The sequence below is a fragment of the Somniosus microcephalus genome, chromosome 24 (assembly GCF_052327205.1).
Source record: "Somniosus microcephalus isolate GS21.2 chromosome 24, FLI_Smic_1.0, whole genome shotgun sequence".
Classification (NCBI taxonomy): Eukaryota; Metazoa; Chordata; class Chondrichthyes; order Squaliformes; family Somniosidae; genus Somniosus; species Somniosus microcephalus.
This window is the reverse complement of record NC_141010.1, coordinates 6645238-6667312: the sequence shown is the minus strand read 5'-3', so window position 1 is coordinate 6667312 and position 22075 is coordinate 6645238. Positions and strand designations below refer to the sequence as shown.

The following is a 22075-nucleotide window of genomic DNA, read 5'->3' as shown; positions in this document are numbered from 1 at the left end:
AAACATAAAATACAAGCTGAAAACACCAACTCCATTTCAATGCGGCTGTAGCATCTTCAAAGTTTCCCTGGTACAAAGATAACTTTAGTTCAATATTCCTTAAACATTAAAACTCGAAGAGTTTAGCTTGGACTTGTGTGGACGGCTGTGAATGTGAAGGTGCGGTGTATTTGTATGAGGGAATCAGGCCTTCTGCCGTTTGGGTTTATCACAGCCGTGTTTCAGCAAAACGCTCACGAGAGGTGAAACCCGACCTTAGAACGGCTGCAAAGGAAATAGGAAATACTTCGGATATTGTCATTCAAAATCAGCGATTCAATCAGACACCAACGAGTTTCAAAATAACTCCACCACTTTAGAAAACGCTCGTAGTTAGATCCAGTTCGAGGTCATTTCATGAGAAAGCGTGCCGCAACTTATTACAGGAATAACAAGAGTTCACTCTTATCGAATCAGCTGTTTGCACTAATTTAGGAAATATCTTTATAGCAGCCTTTGCCGATGTAAAAATAACATTTGATCACATTTGAACGCTTTTGGTTTAGGTTTACGTGTGTGTGAAGAGTCTATGTTTGTATGTCTCTGTGTGAGGCAGAGTGGAAGGATATAAGGCCATAATGTAAGTCAAGGGCGAGAGAAAAACATCGAAACGAATCCTTCCCATTAGAGCATCCAATAGGCTAGTCTCCATACATGCAAACATGTAAACTTTGAGTAAAGCTGTTCTTCCAAATATCTGTTTTAATTTTTTCAAAAAATTAAATTGCAATGCATATCCTCTGGTTCTCACTTCCTGGATTATATGGAAGTAATGTCCCTAGTTTACCTAATCGATACCACTTAATATATTTTATACCTCCATGAGGTCTCCCTTTAACTTCGTTCTAGATTATAGAACTTGAGTTTCTCCAGTCTTCTCTCACAGCTCATCCCCTTTATGCTTCGGGTTGTTTATGTTGCTCTGCCCTGCGCCATGTATATGCTTTTGTGACGCGGTGACCTGAACAGAACACTGTACTCCAAGTGGGGTCTGGCCTGTACATTGTAAGGACTCAACATAACTTCTAAAGCCTTTCTTCTGAGTATATATCCCAGCAGTCCATTCTCTTATTTACATTGACTTGCCATACTGTCTAGACTTCGAGGGTGATAAGTTTGCTATCACTCTCAGGTCAATTTCTAAGGCTGCAATTACACTACATATATGGTCTGAGACTGGTACATGTCTCAGTTTGAATCAGTTCTACAGACTGAAGTTACAATGAAACTGATTTAGACAGCCCACGCATTCACAGAAAATGGAATTACACGTTATGACACAGGCACATACATATAGACCATTGTGCACAGGCATGCGCAGATTACGCATTCGGAAGCTCTGTAGCCGCATTGTAAAACGAAGTGTAATACATATGTGCAAGACAAGAGTTTTACTTACTTTGTAGTTGTATCTAATCTGTTCTGGCTTTGTATTGGGGATTCAATACACACTGTGAGACTGTACATTGCGTCACGCGATTCCTGTTTATACACGAACCTGAAATAACAACAGGAAACGCTGGAAAAACTCAGCAGGCCAGGCAGCATCCGTGGAGAGAGAAACAGAGTTAACGTTTCAGGTCGATGAACTTTCGTCAGAACTGGAAAAAAAGCAGGAAATGGAAAGCAAGTTTGGGGGTTGGGAAAAGGGGGAGGGGATGAAAGAACAAAAGGGAAGGTCAGTGATAGGATAGAAAGCAGGAGAGAGTGAGAGACATTGAGAGATATTAAGAGATATTCAAGGCACGAACCTATTCAAAATGAAGTTATACTGGAGTCAGTCCACAGCAGAATGTGTCTGAAACCTCATATTAGAAGGAGACTCAGATCTTGGACCACCAATACTGTTGATTTTGCATTTCAGCAGAATCCTTTCCACATTAACACAAAGGTGGTTGTATAAAGATTGCCTATTTCTCGTTCTGATAGTTCGGTTGCAAACGTTGTATACCTACGATATGTACGTTACATTTATCAAGTTAATTTCGCATTTGTCTGCTCGGCTGCATAACAGATTTTAATATTTCTGCAAATCGATTTCAGCAAACCTGATCATTTCTGATATCCAGGTAATTAGTGTAGACCGGGGGAAACACAGAGATCTCAGCATTAACCCTAGTGGGACAGCTCTAATTTCCCCCAGTTCAACCCAGTATCCGGTTTCCTATTTCATAACCAACATCTTATTCAGTTCTACCCTGGATCCTTGTATTTTTTAGTTTAAGTTCTGAAAGTTCCAAATGAATAATATCCTAGAATCTCACTATTTTGTCTGTCCAATCTTCAAATTATTCCAAAGGGTTTGTAAAATTCTCCACCTCCTAACTCAATGCTGGCTCTTTCAACATAGCAACAGTAGCAGGCCGTTCAGCCCATCGAGCTTGTTCCGACATTCAAATTAGATCATGGCTGATCTGTACCTTAACTCAATTTACCCGCCTTCGTTCCATTTCCCCTAATACCCTTACCCAAGAAAAATCTATCGATCCCAGTCTTGAAAATTTCAGTTGACCCCCAGCTTCCACAATCTTTTGGGGGAGAGAGTTCCAATTTCCACTACACTTTGTGCGAAAAAATGCTTCCTGATTTCACACCTAAATGGTCTAGCTCCAATTTAAGGATTGTGTCCGCTTGTTCTGGATTCCCCTACCGGAGGAAATAATTTATCAACGCTATCGAATCCCTTAATCATTTTAAATACCTTGATTAGTACACCCCGCAATCTTTTAAACTCAAGAGAATACAAGCCATGTATATGCAACCTGTCCCCTTAATTTAACCCTTTATGCCCCCGACCACTCTTATTAAGTTATTCGTGTAAATAACAAGTCACTGCACTTCAATATAAATCACTGTGTGAAGTGCTTTGAGACATCTCCAGGTGATAAGATGCTACATAAACGTGACCTCCAGCCTTTCCATTAGAATAGTTTCCATGATTTTAGCTATTATTGATATTAGGCTAATGAGTTTGTCGTTACCTCGATCAGATATGTTACCCTTTTAAAACCTAGGCAATAAATATGCTGCTTTCAGTCCGACAAAACCTCAGCAGTGCCCAGTGATTCGCTCATGACGATAGCCTTGCGACGCAAATTCCTCTCTTGTTGGCGTCAAAATCCACAGGTTCGATCCCATCAGTCCCAAATAATTTGTCAGTGTTAAAGTCCCGTTAACTTGGCAAGCAGCTCCGCCGTACTAACTACAAACTCCTCTGTCATCGGGAATGTTACAAGAATTGGATGGCCGGATAGTGTTATATTCCCTATTGAATATTTCTAGCAAATATCCGTTTAATAGTTTAATTATTTTGACCTTTACAGCTTTTGTGTGAGAGCGAGAATGTGTGTGTAGTAAAGGCTGCGGTATACTTGTGTGAGAGAGAGTTTATATTTGTGTGGAAAGATATATTGTGCATGTCTCTGTGTATAGGAAAGGTGAAAGTGTCACAATCTACAGAGCTGTTGCTATGATACAAACTCAGTGGAAAAATACACAGAAATATTGACAATTTATGGTTATGTGACTTTGTCCCGATTGCAACTGAAATCCGGAAACAGTGTAGGAACCTTTTAAGGTGTAAAATGAGACTTTTGCAACCAATGAAAACGAGGACCTCGAAACTCGAGCACTGCACGAGTTAATATTATGCACACACATTGCGCGAGTGCTGACGCTTTCCACTTCTTGGTGTTGTTATTACAGGTACAAGTTCAACCCTGCACGGTGTAAAATGAATCACATCGGCTCTTTTCTCCTAAGTTGCCTCCAGTATGTAAACCTATTAAGAGTAAGTAATGTATTCATCATACCCTTTCGGTCTTTGTCTGTCTGTCTCTCTGCTATGACCATTGCAGCTATGAACTTCTCGGGCTTGTTCCTTGTAAGCTCCAAGTGTGTGGTTCCATAAACCACCCCCCCTCCCTGCATCCTCAACACTCATTCACAGGTTCCCACTGCGGATCCTTCTTTCCCAGAACCGTGCGCCTTCTTACCTCCCTCAGTTTTACCTTTCTACCGTTTTCAGGACTTTAAATCGCAATATTAGCGTCACCTAATCATTATTTTCTAATTGACTTCCTCCTCTTTTGTTTAACTGTTTGGAGGAGCCTTTGTGGTGCGGTGCACTCTGGACCTTAGCTTTTCACCTTGACCTCTCGTTAAAAAATAAAAGAAAATCATTTATAACGATTTACATTTTTGTTAAAACAATTTTGCCTTCTTTATTCTCCATCATTGATCATTTTGTGTGTGCCGTTTTGACATTGAATGTAAAGCGGTTGTTACGAACGGCGTGATCCTCCAAACTTGGATTTAAAACGGTATGTATTGGTTTACCATTCAGACCAATTCCTTCACGCTTCTTGGACTGGGCGAGACACAGTTTATCTTGCATTAATTGTGGAACCAGTCTGTAATCATTTTGTTTCCTGATTCAGTTTCCCCCAACCCGAGTAGACCTGTTTGCGGTTGAAGTAACTCATTTGTACTGAACGAGTGAAATTATTAAAAATCAGATGGGCGCTAATTGTGCCTACAGGACAGGAATCGGCGATAAAAGGGGAAAAATCGCTGAAATTTGTTTTATAGACGAAATGTTTTTATTTTATACAAAACTTGTAGAACTTCATTGTAAAACGACACTTGAAAAATGCGATCCTGTCGGAAACACGCAGAGTGGGACTAGATATTTACACGCTGATCATGGGGTGCATTTACAGGAAAAATAATTAATGTTCAATTTGCAGTTCCTTTAAGGGGAGGAGGAACCTTATCTGGTGCAATGCTCCCTATTTCCTCTCTATACCTGCTACAATATTACGACACAGTAAAGGTGATGAACATTTGCGGGAGTCAGGTTACTTGTGTGTTTGTAAAGCCTGGGCAACGGTTAAACAGGCAAAAATCAGCCTGTCACATTAATCCGGCTTTGGAAATAACGCTGTAAACTCACTTGTTTTGTCTGTATTCAAAGTTATTTAATTATGTTTATACAAAGCCAGAGTTTTTAAATATTTAATTCGTGCAATGTTAGAAATTTGAAATTAAAATAAAATGCACTAAAATGCTCAGCAAATCACTCAACCTGCTAACAGTAAAACCGGCGAGGCTTTCAGGTGTTTACCAACGGCTTACTTGCCCATTGTCTCCGCCGCTGTTAATTGACCCGCTGTGTCTTTCCGGAATCTTCCGTTTTTATCCCAGACAACCAGTCTCCTTAACCTCGCTCTTGAATTTCGTATTTTCTATCACAAAAAATATTGCAAAACAGATATTGTCCCTTGTGTTATGGTTAGATTAACAAAAAAATCAGTGTATTCCTAAACCCACGTGCTAAAGGTTTTTATTGAGATATGTGCACGAATACTATCATTTTAGAATTAATCTGATGTTTGTATATTTAAGTGGAATACTTCTGTTTGCTATTTCAATGTCAAACCGTACGTAACTGCAACATAGTTTACATTTTAAAAGTTTCACTAAAAATAGAAAAGTTACCAACTTTCAATTTTTGTTAGACATCCCGAAAGGGATTATTTATAAATAGTTACAGATTTTTTTGCAAAAGGAAGATATATGTTAACGTTTAAAGAGTAAGCCGGTGAAAAAATGCTTGAGATATTTAATTTCGAGAATGTCTGTAGACATCCTTTCGGACAGGAGTTTATGAGGAGAAAGTTGGAATGAGGAACATGTTTGCCTGTCAGTAAAACAGGGGGAAGTGGTCGGTTCGTCTATCTTTGAGCCAGCATCCGTTTGAGGGCTGAATTTGTTTACTGCTAACCATTAGTCTTCGCGGAGTGGGTACTACAAGTGCACGGAGAAACGAGACGGGAAAGCGGCAGTTTATTTGCTGGCTAGTTAAATAATCTGTTTGGATGTTGGTGTGTAGACACCGAGTGTCGTTCTTCAGAGCATCGGCTAAAAGTTTAAAATGCTCACAAAAATTACTGTGTATGAACAGCGCTTCTGAGAGTCTTATACCTTGGCCGAGTGCTGAACATTTTGTGCATTAGTCAGCGCTCTTATTGAAAACGAATGAATATTTCTATTCATTGCTTTCGATAGGGAATTATTTTCAAAGCTGCTGGAGAGCTCAGCTCAGCCACGTTCCAAGACCATTGTCCTGCAGCGATGCAGTAGTTTCATTGGCACTAAGTATCCTGCTATTCCTATGTTGATTGCAAACGAACATATTTGTTCATTTCACAATGCTTGGGTTTAATCCACGATCCTGAAATGAACCCTCCCATAAACCCTGGAAAGCCAGTTTAAAAACTATGCTGCAGCATCAACATAGAGATGAATGAATGACCAACTTCTCTGTTTCTTTTTGTACTTTCATCAATTATTTTTCTCGGATCCAGCGAACTGCATGGATTTATGAACGAACTCTGAAGAGAAAGCGCTGGCGTCAGCGAAAGCCTCGATGCTAATGTGTGCGGGCCGGCCAAGCATGATGTAATATTTCCTCCAATATTTTGTATTCTTATACCGCGGGGAATAAAACGCGTCCCTAAAGTAAAAAAAAAAAAATTCACAACCAATGTACAGAGTGAAAGGTTTAAATAAGTTACTCGGGTTAATCCTTTTTCCAAAGAATTTGTTGCAGTTTTGACTTCAATTTCAAAAGAAAACAAATAACGAGATTTGTGCCACATTCCACATGCTTGATTGGCAGAACGGTGACAATCACAGGGCAATACTTGCATGCTCTGACTGGAACACGGTGTGCTCATTTTTGGTTAGATTTAAGACGTCTCAATAGAATTGCAATTAAAATTATTGTAAAACAGGCAGACTGGTACTAATTAACTACTGTACCTTGGGAGGATATATTGCGCAAGTCACCTTGAAAGGACATTTTGAATCAATTATTACGATCAATAAAAAATGCGTGGTAGTTTGGGAAACAAGTTAGTCAAATAAATAATTATGGGATGTTTTAAAATAGCTATTTGGCGATTAGACAGGATTCTGACATAAGAACAGGAGAAATAGGAGTAGGAGTAGGCCAAGATTGTGTTTATTAAAATAAACAGTCGCTACAACAGGCCCTTACAATAAAATTCAACATTTTTACTTGTTAATTCCAAGAGATGAGCGGCGAAATCATCATCAGTATTTTCACACGAGATATCTGTGTTCTGCAGCTCGATGGCTACCACTGCGAATCGACACCACAACAGACACAATAATAAAAGATGCATTTAAAACACTGCAGACTTCCCACCGCCTTTGAACCAATGTTGGCCTCTGAAGTGTATGGTACAAGTAATGGTGCATTCTTGGTGCGATCACGTGATCACATCGTACGCCATGTGGTTCACCATGTTGAAAGACGAGAGGAGGTAATTTATTTACCCTTAGGTACATATATGAAGAGCAATTGCGTGTGAATTTTAAGAATGTCAATTTTGTCCAAAGGCGGGTCTAACCTGGGATTTCGTGAAGTACTGAGACGCCTGCACTGCAATAGACAGATCTTTCTGACTTTAGATGGTGCCGTTTTTAATAGGTGCTGCTTGTCTATGTATGTTGGCGATGCAGCTTTATGTGTTAATTAATTAAACCTTGCCCCCACCCCCCAAAAAATTAAACTGGTTTCTATAAGGTTCGCCAACAACATGCCAGCAGCAAACAAGAAACCAGTCAATAGAATTAGATTCTTATTCGAATATTCAACACGTTAAACAATCACTCGAATTAACATCCGCTCTAGAATGAGCGACAAGTTCCACAGGGGAATGCGTCCAGGGAATAGAGTTTAGGACTGGAACCGTTTCAAGGTTAGAAACTGCAGGAGGGAAAACAATTTCGCGACAGGAATAACAAGAGAAGTTCACTCAGTTGCAGCCAGTCGCCCCAGATACGGTCATAAAAAGCCCAGAGCGCGAGCAGAGGCAACGAAATTCCAACAAGACACTGATTTTTTTTCCCAATCCATCCTGTATTTTAAAACCCTGGATTTTTACCCATGCAGAATATTTACAATTAAAATTAATTAATGGTGCTTTAAACTTTGAAAACTTCACACCAAACATCCACGATCAAGTACAATTTACAGATTTGTTTTCACAGTGGTGTTGATTGTTTTTAGAGTTCTTCTAAAATCTCTATCCACCAACGAAAAAAAAATGTCAGCATTTCCAAAAATATATAGAGACTATACATTCTAATGCGGGTAGAAGCTAAAATATCAATCCCACGGTTGTGCTGTGGCAGCCTTTAAAATCAGCGGGTTTTTTCCCCAAGCCGTTGTATAGGGAGCGTACACAGCAGCCAGACACTTTATTGCCTGTCTGTGCAAATTTTATGTGCTAACAGACAACTGGCTGAAGAAAAAAAGAGACAGAGGCAGGGGTGCCTCTTGTAGCAAACATCAAATTTGGTGCTAGAGAGCGAGAGAGAGCTTCCAACTCCACACAAACAAAGAAAAGGCCAATAGCTTTTAATCCAGGAATCTGAAGTTTATCTGGCGCGTTAGGGCGAAATTCTTATCATTGTTTGGTGAGTGAAAAAAAGCGGTAGACAAATTCAGTTTCGGACTGGAAAAAAAATGTTGCATTTCACTTAATGTCAATAGAATCGAACACACTTCACTAGAGACCCCGACTCTATCGGGCTGTTGTATACCCGACCCCTTAAAGTGGCCACCGCTCTTATTCTGGGACACATTTTACTGGGTTTTCATTAGCATTTATGCTGGTGCTAAATTCTTCACTTGTGGAGCTGAGTTTTTAACTTGGAAAAATCAGCTCGGCTTCCAGATGAGACCAGATGTCGAAGGCCGTTTGGTTCCTAGTAACTTTAAGCGCTGGCCCTGCAAATCCAACTGCAGTTATTCACTCGAGTTTTAAAATCCATTAAATTGAGGGCAACATACAATCCGAGGGATGAAGGCACTCGCCATCCCTTCGAAATCCACATTAAACTTGCATATAACATCGAAATGTCTCGCCAGTATAAATAAACTGACCCTCAAAGATGAATATTGTAGGTGAATTTGTATTACAGACCAGAACTAGCTTTGCAAACGCACAGTGCAACACCAGCCTTTGGCAGAAAGTGTGCAGAGTTTATAATTTTCTCTTTATCGCTGAAAGGACCTTCAAGCTTTAATTTTCAATACAACCGATTTAAGTGCCCATGGCGCGCTTTAAACATCATTTAGACTATAAAGAAAAGATACACAGAAGCGTAGACATTTATAACGATTGCTGCACCTTCCTGATATTGCATATTTACAACGGACGCCATATATTACATTGGTCCCTTTCAGTATTTATTTGACTAAAACAAGTTAGCATGACACAATGATCCTCGCTTTCTCCATTAAATCGTGTGCAGCAATGTTTAAATGTCACTTAATACATTGTCAGTCGAGATTTAAACCATTTCAATTAATGTAATCCTCATTTCAATCTAAGCACGGTGTTCTTGTCACAGGATAACAAGAATATAAAACCCATCAATGTTAGCAGAAAATGGGTTTGGTGAGAATGCTGGGTTGTAGAATTGAATATCTTAGTTCTCAAAATATGGGAGTACTGAAAAATGAAGGAAGATTCATTTAGTAATATGCATTGTTGCATGCAATCCTTAGGGAAAAATATTGCGCTAAGAAATACTTTACATTACATCCCAAATTACATCCCAAATTACGTGCTAACTTCAAATCTTAATTGTTTGATAAACAAAATCTTTCATTTGAGTTCCAGGACATAATGGAAACATGTACAGCGTCGGCACAAGATAAACCCACTGGGCAAGAACAATTCTATCTGCTCTTCATCCTTTTGATAAAAGTGAAGGTTTGAAGATATTTCTAACTAACAATTGTTAAGAACTTTGCTTTTAAACTGTTCAGTTTCATAGCATCTTTTACCATTTTTAAAATATAGTTATCAGTGAAAAGTTCTAAACTAATTTGACGCAACTAAATGTTTACCAGAATTGGGAACTTATAGATAAAACTCGACTCCCGCTCCGCCATCTCGCAATCTCTCTGAAATTAACTTTACAGGGTTTGGAGAGTTGCAATATTTTTATGGGCAAGCGCTTGCCCATGTGGCTCCATGTCGAGTTTTGTACAACTATTGCAAGTGGTTGCACTTTGTGTTATTCATAATCAAACACAATTGTCTGAGAGTAGAGGCCGTACATATTTTACAAAATACTCCAAAGCACAGGTCTATCGTGCAATGGCAGTTCAGCAAAAGTCAATGTTATTACAACAGTTAAATTGGCGAGAAAGGAGATAATAGACAAACTAGACAAACTTAAGGAGGGCAAGACCCCGGGTCCAGATGGATTGCACCCACAGATACTCAAATAAACTAGGTAGATAGGAGAAGATAGCAGAGCTACTTATATATATATTTTTTTTTTAAATCAATAGAAAAGGAACAGTGCCAATAGAATGGCGTGCAACAAATGTAATTCTTATCTGCAAAAAGGGAGATATAACTAATCCAGGGAACTATAGACTGGTTAGCTTAACGTAAGTAGTAGGAATAATACTAGAATCAAATACGAGAATATAATGAAAAATAGTCAGCATTGATTTCTAGAAGGAGGGTCGTGTTTAACCAACCCTTATTGAATTCTTTGGAAAAATAACAGAAAGAATAGACAAGGGCGATGAAGTGGATGCGGTATACTCGGGCTTTCAGAAGGCTTTTGAGAAGGTGTCAGGCTGTGTGGAATCAGGAGCCAGGCAGCAGAATGGACTGAAAGATGTCTGCAAAATGGAAAACAGAGGGTAGGAGTTAAATAAACTTTCTCAGACTAGCAGAAAGTAGGAAGTGGTGTCCTACAACAATCTGTGCTGGGACAACTGTTTTTCACCATATATATAAATGATTTTGACTCAGTAGTTGGGGTTACAGTGTCGACACTCTCAGATGATTCCAAATTGGGGGCTATTGTTAATAATGTGCAAGGCTGCACCAAAATAAAGGAAGACATAAACAGGCTTGCACAGTAAGTGGATAAACAGCAATTAAAATTCAATATAGCGAAGTGTGAGGTGGTTCGTTTTTGTAGGAGGAATAAGGAGGCCACCTATTCCTTGGAAGTTAAGGAACTACATGGGGTAGATTGGTAAAGAGATTTGGGAATATAGTTACATACATCACTAAAAGTAGCAATACAAGTTGCTAGCACCATAAAGATTGGGGTGGATTTGTAGAGGAATAAAATACAAAGCAGGGAGATCATATTACATCTATTTAGAACCTTGGCTAGACTAAACTTTGAATGTGCAGATCTGACTTGCATACTACCAAAATAATAATAACTGGAGAAAGTGGAAAAAAGATTTACAAGGATGTTACTAAAATTGAGGGTATGCAACTACCAGGTAAGATTAAGCAGCCTGGGTCTCTTTTCTCTGGAAACGAGAATGGCTTTAACCCATTATTAGCTGTAGCCCCAATTTGCAATCATTTGAGAGTGTCGACACTGTACCTCCAAATTTTGAGTCAAAATCATTTATTTATATATATAAGAGGAGACCAGATAGAGGTCTCGAAAATTATGAAAGGGTTCAATAGGGTGGAGAAACCGTTTATACCAGTGAGTTAAGGGGGCATAAATACAAGATAGCCATTAATAGATCAAATAAAGAATTTAGGAGGAATATCTTTACGCAGAGAGTGGTGAGAATGTGGAACTCGCTGCCACATGGAATGGTTGAACCAGGTAGTATTGATGAATTTAAGGGCAGATGCATACATGAGGGAGAAGGGAATAGGGGAGAGGTATGGGGGCAGGGTGGGAAGAGATGGTTAGAGTTGGAGGAGGCTCGTGTGGAGCGTAACCACCTACATGGACCATTTGTGCCAAATGGCTTGTTTTTGTGCTGTAGATTCGATGTAATTCTAGTTCAAGGACAATACTGATAAAGCTTTAAGAATACTTGCGGGAACACATTATCAAAGCTGCAAGTTCCAAAAGCACATCTTTTTTAAATGAACAGAACAGACTAAGTGTGCATGCATTAGGCAATCGTGATATCACCTAATTCACATTGACGTCCTGAGACGCAAATCACTACCTACTGGATTAGTAGCAATGAAGTTATAAGCAAGAGCGCAGTCAGTGATGATACACTTAATAATGGTATCTTCAGTTATTTTAAGTCAGTCTCGCCCTGAGAAACATATCTGAATCCCGCCGTAATGCAGCAAACAGGGGTCTGCTGTACATGTAACATCTCGGAATCGTTGACAAATTATGCATCATATGTTGAAAAATGTATCTGGTGGTGATAATTAATTACACCTAGACATATAGGTACATCAAGGAATGAACAGGTAAGGCTCAGGTTCCGGCTCCAGGGCAGCCAAATGGATTACCTGCATGCAAAGCCTCTCAGCAATAAATGACGCCTAATAGGGTTTTGTTTTAAATGTTATAAATCCACGGATCAATGTATTACATTTTTAATTTAAAGATTATTTTAATTTCTTGAGGGTACATATACGATTCTCTCTACCTGTCGATGATTCGCCCTACTAAGCTGAAATGGTGCCCATTTAGTTAAAAGATGGAGGCGGGCAACAAGCCATGTAAGGTCATATAAAGTTCTTTGTGCACTTTCCGGTTAAACATTCATGGAGTTGCTGGCGTTTTAATCACATTTTTCACATTAACATCTTTATTATGCTTGGTTTCAGTCATAAAAACAGGGCACAACGGGTACACCGAGTGACACAAACAGATTATTACATCAAGAAGAGGAATGTGCCAGTACCTCCCGGCCCAACTGATGGGGAGCCAAGGACCTGAAATGATTCACAGTCTCACAGATCGCTGTCAACAGATATTTCAAGCGAGCAGTTTCTTAATTATTAATCTTTGCCTTAGAATTATTTTCTGTTATAATTTATCTAGTAAGATAGATTTCCATTATGAAAACAGCCTTGTGGATTCAGCGCGGTGGCGCCTTCAGAACCCTTATTTCGGAATAATATGTAATAATTAGCAATGCAGGTATAATAATGTTAACTATTCAGTTGCAAGTTTTCTGCAATAACTTGTTAGCATGTTCAATCTACAATGCTTGCTAATTCAGTTTTCTAAAAAGGGCTTGCCTGAATATTTCCACTAAAAATTAAAATATCTCAACCTTTGATGCTGTTTCAGTGAGTGTTTCTGATCCATTGATCTAAATTAAATCATCATGCAGATTTTCGCAATACTATATTCGTTCCTGATAAATACATGTTCTTAGCTGTAAATCCCTGCAGCAGAAATATTTCCCTTTACCATTTCGCAGTTTTATGCTTTTTTATAAAAAGTATTTTTTAATTGCCTAACAATCAAGATAAAGTTCAGACTGAAACCAGAATCACAGCCCCGCAATAAACGGCGATGACAACACCCCTCGCAAAACAGCCAGAGTTTGGGATGCCAAGGGGAGGTGTGAAATCTGATTAAAAGACACAAATTAATTCCTTTGTGTGACAGACATTGAAGGAAAGGCTAGCCTCGGTAATCCAGGCCTGGTCTGACCGAACCCGGATCTGGCTGCCCCCCGGGACCGGTACACACGATGTAAGAATTCGGGTTGAACCCAGCCTCGATTATCTTTACTGCTTTGAATGTTTCGTACAGATCGAGTTCCGAGCCCCACGATGCCTCCGCCTTGTTAAGCAAGCGCCACGAAGCTGTGGGCCAGAGAACATAGGAACATAGGAACAGGAGGAGGCCATTCAGCCCCTCGAATCTGCTCCACCGTTCAATGAGATCATGGCTGATCTGTGACCTAACTCCATATACCCACCTTTGCCCCATATCCCTTAATATCTGTGGTTAACAAAAATCTATCAATCTCAGATTTAAAATTAACAATTGATCCAGCATTAATTGCCGTTTGCAGAAGAAAGTTCCAAACTTCTACCACCCTTTGTGTGTAGAAGTGTTTCCTAACTTCACTCCTGAAAGGTCTGGCTCTAATTTTTAGACTCTGCCCCCTGGTCCTAGAATCACCAACCAGCGGAAATAGTTTCTCTCTATCTACCCTATCTGTTCCCCTTAATATCCTGAAAACTTCGATCAGATCACCCTCGACCATCTAAATTCAAGGGAATACAACCCTAATTAGTGTAATCTCTCCTCGTAACTTAACCCTTGAAGTCCGAGAATGTTAGAGAATTGGTACTCAAGTAAATTAAGACATGGCAATATCAACAATATCGACAATTATTTTCCTCCAATGTAGTTGGTAGTTTACAGCACACTGGAACAATATGCGCCCGATCATCACACGTCATTCTCACAAAATACATCCTTCAAACTGAGTCTCCCAGAATTGACAGGCCGGTTTTATCTGTCCAGAACCCAGAATGGCAACCCTGTTAGTATTTAATTCCACTTAAGGGTCGACGCGATTTCATAGATTTTGCATTCTATTAAAAGCAAAAATAATGCTTCGAATTATTAAAGAGAACCCGTTTATTAAGTGAGGTACAAACTGGCCAAATCATGTGCTCCCCACCCCCGATCCAAGCGAAGCAAATCACTATCGAAACAGTTTAGAATTTAGCAAAGTACTTCTGCGCTTATCCTGAGCCAGACATACTCAGCATGCAACAACAACAACTTGTATTTATATAGCGCCTTTAACGTAGTAAAACGTCCCAAGGTGCTTCACAGGAGTGTTATCAAACAAAATTTGACACCGAACCACATGAGGAGTAGGGTAGATGACCAAAAGCTTGGTCAGAGTAGTTTTAAGGAGCGTCTTAAAGGAGGAGAGAGAGGTGGAGAGGTTTAGGGAGGGAATTCCAGAGCTCAGGGCCCAGGCAGCTGAAGGTACGGCCACCAATGGTGGAGCAATTAAAATCAGGGTTGGGCAAGAGGGCAGAATTGGAGGAGCGCAGAGACCTCAGGAGGTTGTCGGGCTGGAGGAGATTACAGATATAGGGAGAGGCGAGGCCATGGAGGGATTTGAAAACAAGGATGAGAATTTTGAAATCCAGGCGCTGCTTAACCAGGGGCCAATGTAGGTCAGCGAGCACAGGGGTGATGGGTGAATGGGACTTGGTGCGAGTTAGGACACGGGCAGCCGAGTTTTGGATGACCTCAAGTTTATGTAGGTAGAATGTGGGAGGCCAGCCAGGAGTGCGTTGGAATAGTCCAGTCTGGAGGTAACAAAGGCATGGATGAGGGTTTCAGCAGCAGATGAGCTGAGGCAAGGGTGGAGACGGGCGATGTTATGGAGGTGGAAGTAGGCGGCCGTTGTGATGACAGGGATATGTGGACGGAAGCTCATCTTGGCTCCAATATGACACCAAGGTTGTGAACAGACTGGTTCCACCTCAGACATATGCTAGGGAGAGGGATGGAGTTGGTGGCTAGGGAATGGAGTTTGCAGCAGGGACCAAAGACAATGGCGTCAGTCTTCCCGATATTTAGTTGGAGAAAATTTCTGCTCATCCAGTACTGGATGTCAGCAGTCTGACAATTTAAAGAGAGTGGAGGGGTGGGGAGAGGTGGTGGTGAGGTAGAGCTGGTGCCATCAACGTACATGTGGAAACACCATGCAGGCAATTACATGTACCCAATATGTGCAAAGTTGTACCTAACATATATACATGATATTTCGAGCATGTATCCAACATGTACTAAGCATGTAGCCAGTATGCAACCTCCATGCCCCTAACATGTTTCCATTATGTACCTAATATTGAGCTAACAGGATCCAGCACGTATCCAGCATATACATGGTATATACCTAGCCTGTTCTCACCACGTCTCCACCATGTATTCCGCATGTACTCAGCATTTCTATGCTGTGCACCTAACATGTACCCAATTTGTACCCAGTACGGATCCAGCATGTGCCCACATTCATCGCCTACATTCTGATAGATTCCCTGTCGCATTCTCTGTCTCTCTCTCTCCCTCTGTGTGTCTCTTTGCCCCTCTCTGTGCCTGTCTGTGTTTATTTCTCCGCCGCACTCTGTCCTTTTACCTCTCTGCCTGTAGATCCAGCACTCTGTCTCTAACGGAAGAGAAGTTCGACTGAAATCAAAAAATGGAGAGAAAAAAACAAATACCAACTTGAAATCATGACGCGAATTGTGACGTTGGTGTATATCGGGTAGAACAAGACTTCTCTCTCTCTCTCGCCTTGTTGAGTTTAACGGATATTTGCATTTATCTTATTTATTCTTTTAATTAAAACTTACTGAATGGACAAAGGCCAAGCAGTCACAATCTCACTCGAGGGTGGGGGACCTGTATTTATGTAGTCCCAGCACAGGAACCCGAGCGGCCATGTTGAGCCCGTGACACAACCTGCACAATGTTTAAAGCCAGACTTGCTTTCCGTACGGGCCGGGGACCAATTCGTTATTTTCAACTTCCTGCATACATACAGTAGAACTAGGAGAGGCCAGGACTTTATCTGGTGAAAAATATTCAGGCTGTTTGTCCAGATGTGCATCTCACAGTGAGGGAATGGGTCCGACTGTTTACACTGAGGGTTTTTTTTAAAATTAAGACACATTTTCTACGGTCTATCCTGTCATTTCTTCATTTCTTCTTTGGCTCGATTTTTCGATCGCTCGCTCTTTGACTATCATTTGTAGTTTCAATTCTCGGATAAGCTCATGTCTCCACCACCTCCCATTCGTGTTGCTGCATGTGTGTCGATGAAATAAGATTTCGACTCTTTCTCTACAACCGCTCTGATAGGATAAGAGGCACAAGCCTTTTGCTGGCAGTTCTGTTTTTTGTCTCTCCGATCTGTTATTGTCTCCTTCTTCTGTTCCCTCTATCTCTCTCTCTCTCCCCAGTCTCTCTCTTCCTTTCCCATCTTTTCCACCCCTTTCTCCGCCTTCCACTTTCCATCTTCATTCCTCTGCCTCGGTCTGTCTATCTCTTCGCCCTTTTCTCCCTCGCTGCCTGTTTCAGTTTTTAACAGGCTGCAGTGGCTGAACATTTCTAATTAAAGCAGAAATTTATAAATCCTAATGATTTTTACCCAAAATGACGACATTCTTTCTCATAACAGATGCTGCCCGATTCATTGGATGTGTCTGTTTGTCCCCCTTTTACCTCTTTACTGTCTCCTTCTTCCTCTCTACGACTTGCTTTTCTTTATCTCCCTGTCTCCCCTTCATTCTTTCCTTTCTCGCTTTTTTATCACCCCTCTCTTTCTCTCTGCCTCTTTCCCAGAAAACGCAGATGCTTTAAGTGCCTGGCCGTCTTTTTCTCTCCTTCTGGCCTAATGAGCACTGTCTTTGAACTTCCGTCAGGTCAAGGTCACCTTTGACCCCGGGGTCAAGACAAACACATTCCACTAACAGCTCAAACTTCCAAACTTCGCTCCGCAAACGGATCAGTTTCACGATCTGTTAATAGCTCCCAGCAAACTCAAAGCTCAAACAAAACATAAGAGAGGTTCAAACTTGGCGCTGTTCCCCCCCCCCCTGTCGACAGAAAGTGAATCTATTTAGCAACTAGCTGCCTGGCTCATGGCCCCTCCAGAGCCTGACGCAGTCGGCAATGTTCTGTAACCTTGCCATGTTGCGCCAATAACAGGCAACAACCGTTGCCATGGCGACAGTTATATTTCACTGATCTTTAATACCATGTTAACGATTCATTTTGAAATGAGCCTCTCTTGGCATAAATCCGACTGGCCAAACGAGCTGGTAATTACGCACAGCACAGACTTCACATAAATACAACAGCCTCCTAAGTAAACCGAAGGGTTCTTTTCAAAAGCTAAACTGTAACGGCGGACAATCTGCATAATGCGCAGGATGGCGCAATCAACGTCCAGCCCTAATAGCAGTAATATTGAGCAGTGTGCTATAAAATCTTCAGCGCGCATACGAACGGGGAGAGGGAACGAGCACAGATTCTACGGCCCATGGTCATTGAGGGACTGAAGCAACGAATGAGACTTTTGGTGGTGGTGGGGGGGACCCCGAAAGAGACAGTAAGAGTCTGACAGGTGAGTGTTTCCATCTTCCTGGTGGTCGGAGGCTCCTTCTGGCAATGGCGGGATTCTTGAACGGAATGTTTTCGGCCTTATTTATACATCATGGTACTAAATCGAAACGGAAGGTTGTTGCACGCCAGTTCAAGAATAACACATCAGGCGAGCTAATGGCAGACATCAAACCACATGTAAAAACAGCTCCCTCCGAAAATCGGAGCCCCCCTGCCTTATCTCGGGGTCGAGCGCCTTCATTGGATTTGCAGAATTCTAGTGCAGTAATATAATTCCCGGGGCCCTCCCGTTTAGCATTTACCCTCACGTTGAGTTTTGGTCCCGCAGTCTCACATCGATGTAGTTAAAGCAGTAAAATATTCGAGCAAATGTCGCCTGATTTGTGTTGATTTTGGCGTCTTTCTTCCGTCTCATTGAGGTGGTTTGGGAACACCTGAATATAACATACCTATGTTCATTATTTTAAATTCCCGTTTCCATAACCAGCTGGGTTCAGATATCCTGCTACAAGTTTAGTTTCGGATTAATGCGCAATTCACCGTTAATCTGTGTTGTGTTTATAAATGACACTCCTTTGTCTATTCAATTGTTGAGTTTACCAGCAGTTTTCTGTGTGCTCTACTGTTTGTTTCTGATCCCTGGGATTTGGATTATTTTGAATTGTTGCAACAAACTTTGCCTTTGCAAATACTTCGTTCAGTTTTTAATTTATTTGTTTTAGAGACTGATCATTTGGTTTGATTCCAGAATGTGGTGTTTTGTTCAGTGTGGCGGGAGTTCTATTTATTCTGATGCTGAAAAAAGGTGTCAAGAAAGTTGCTGACTTTGAAAACGCTCGACTCTCGGTCTGACCTTGAATTGCAGACGACTCCCTCTGCAAGAAATATCTCTTGCTTCAGTCGCGATTTCAAGTTTACAATAACGTTTTCGTTCAAAAGAACGTATGAAGTTAGTGTTGCTGATACCATTACCAGCGTTATTTTCCCTTAAAAGGATAAATCATTTCAAGCTAAATTGATAATTATGTCAATGCTGCGTGTTACTCGGTTTAATCTTCATGATAATCTAACTGTTTCGTAGATGTTAATCAAGGAAAAACGTGCAGACTTAAGAAAAATGTTTTTTGTTTTGTTGGTCACTACCTTAAAGCAACAGGAAGGCTAGTCTGAGAGTTGGAAGTGACTAATTGGAAAAGCAGTAAAGAATGGTAGACAGTTTAATGCACAATGATCTTTCAAAGTGGCATATATATTCCGACCTGCTTATGCTGTAACTCAAAACTGTATGAATACCAACATCAATCATGCCCCCCTGATAAGAAGGCCCAGCAATTGTTGAACAGTTCGCAGACAACCTTTCACCCCAGAGTTTAAAAAATAACTCGTCTGTTACTCTAAAATATATAAAGAGACAATATTTTCAGTATAGCGATCGCCATCTATCTCTATTCTAAATCGATGCAAGGCAAATTTTAGGAAACACGGTAGAGCCATGAAAAGACTTAAATGTGAACTGTATTAGTTAAAAGTAATTATTAGCCTAATCTGTTGGCTGTTTCATTTGTGTATACCATTACACCTAAATCGCTGAAGTTAAATTTTATAATATTTTAGACTGTGACATGCACTATGATGTTTAACTTTGTTAGTGCACCTTAATGCTGCAAAAAGAACTACGGAAAAATTGCGCTTTTTTTAGCCTTGAATTCAATCTCAAGACAGTCACATAAAGGCCAAGGTCCTCTTAGGCCCATTAGTGGAGCAACAGCGACCTCAAGTGGCAATCTGAATTATTGCAGCGGCGGTTTGTATTTTCCAGTTCGCCCAGTGCTGTATAAACATATACGGAGAAAAGAATGTTTCGATGGTAAGACAATTGGTACCAGAATTTCCAATTTTCGAAGACCTATTACTCCCAAATATTAATATCAATAAACCTTTGGCCCTCTAAATGGATGCATACTTCGCAGAGTCAGTGCAAACTCCTTGTCTGTTATTGCACCGCTGTGGTGTGCCTGCTCGACGTTTGCAAAGATTAGCCCAACATGTGAGTGTGTGTTAACAGAGATTAATGCAATATTAACAGGGATACACAGATTCTTAAACACTTTATTCTGTAAGTAAACATCGGGTTTATTTTATGAAATCAACATAAGCTATTCAACCTGGAATGCCCCGTTTATAAATTGCATTATTCCGATGGCTAAGTTGGAAGGGGAAAATGGAGAGAAGTACTGCGCGTCTGAGAAACATATGATTGCACCATTTCTTGCGAAACCCCATAGGAAAATCCTTAGTAAACGCTTAAGAAAATGCTCCCAGCTTGTGGAGCAACCCACCATCCCATGAGCGGCAGTGTAAGTGCTCGAACAATGTAACAGCGTTTAATAACTTTAGAGCAGGACCAAATATAGTTTCCTTGAGAAAAGTTATACGTTTGTTTTTGTTCGTTGAAATAGTTGTACTTTAGGTTCTGGACGAGTTGCCTGCTGTTTTTTTTTAAAGTTGTTTAGTGCAAAGATGTGTTGACAACGCCAAGGATTCATTAGAAAACCATTTATAATTTATTAAAGTTTAGCAAATACTCATAAGATTCCTACGGTTCCGGGTATGTTGAGCGACAGATCCTATTGTTATTCCAAGTTCGGGTTGTTATTCGCAACCTTGATGCAAACCGAAAATCAAAGTCGGCGGGATGTTGGGGAGGAAATGGCAAATCATTTATATTTAGATAAAACAATCTAAAACGCGAGCTTGGAATCAGTTGAAACAAAGAATAAACCGTGACATTCGTTTCATTCTGCGCGGCGGGCCTCCTCCGCAAGCTTTGCCGAGGTAAAATACTGCTGCTGGTAAGGATTTAAAGCTGGGGTTGATGTGTAATTGTAGACGCATTTCTCTATATTTATACTTAAGTCTTTTCGACCTGATCAAACTGACAATCGAGGCGATTAAAAAAATGCATTTAAACATTATTTAAGCTTCAACTGAAATGCAAATCTGTAATTTTCATGCAGCATTAACAACAATAATAGTAATTAAAATCAAGCTTTAATTTTAAATCGTTTACATGTGGTTTTAAGGTCTCAAACGTCGCTAAATGTGATTCGCTTTCATTACTGAAAAGAAGCCAATAATTATCATCTGACCTACAGGTGTCCCGATTATATAATTCTTCCTCTATTACAAACGGAAACACGCTGCAGTTACGTTGGCTACATAATTCTGTATCTATGTGACGTGACAATAAGTTATTTGCTGAGATATCAAAATGCAGTTTTCCATTGTGCTATTCCTTTTTGGAAAAAACCCACAAGCGATTGTTTTTTACATTTAGAAAATAGATCAAAATGTGACTGTTCGAGTGACTGAATGTCCGCAACAGGGGCCGCCAAAGTCAAAGTCAGTGCGTGGAGAGCCGCGAGAAAGAAAGAGAACATCTTTTAAATTACACCCGCTAGGAAATAAACTAAGCGCCGAATAAGTGAAATTCTGGTGGTCCTGTTTGCTGTTTGATTTGAGTGTTTTGTAAAGGGATGGTACCTTCTTGCAATGTTGGTGGTGGTTGGCGATCTCCAACTGAACACGATAAATGGTCAGTTTGGTTGAGACAGATAGAGAGATAGAGAGATAGATAAATAGATAGATAGATAGATAGACAGAGAGATAGAGAGATAGAGATAGAGAGATAGATATAGATAGATAGAGATAGAGAGAGAGGGATAGATAGATAGAGAGAGAGAGAGATAGATTGAGATAGAGAGATAGAGATAGAGAGAGATAAATAGATAGATAGATAGAGAGAGAGATAGATAAATAGATAGATAGATAGATAGATAGATATAGAGAGATAGAGATAGATAGATATAGATAGATAGAGATAGAGATAGGGAGAGAGAGAGAGAGAGATAGAGATATATATAGAGAGAGAAAGAGGGGGTGATAGATAGAGAGATAGAGAGAGAGAGATAAAGAGATAGAGAGATAGATAGATGGATAGATAGATAGATAGAGATAGAGAGATAGAGATAGAGAGATATAGAGAGAGAGAAAGAGGGGG

The 22075-nt window shown here is 40.3% G+C and overlaps 1 long non-coding RNA gene across 3 annotated transcripts in view; it reads left to right on the top strand.

The window, feature by feature from the left end:
• Positions 1-13178, top strand: part of LOC147101008 (uncharacterized) — a 51557-nt gene extending 38379 nt beyond the window's left edge. The window contains exons 3-7 of one of the 3 annotated variants that reach the window (XR_015073434.1): positions 3745-3829; positions 6408-6501; positions 7194-7391; positions 9762-9854; positions 12723-13178. This is a non-coding gene — a long non-coding RNA (uncharacterized LOC147101008). The remainder of the gene's footprint in view (positions 1-3744; positions 3830-6407; positions 6502-7193; positions 7392-9761; positions 9855-12722) is intronic. The other 2 variants (XR_015073436.1, XR_015073435.1) reach the window with 2 other exon arrangements.
• Positions 13179-22075: the final 8897 nt, after the last annotated feature.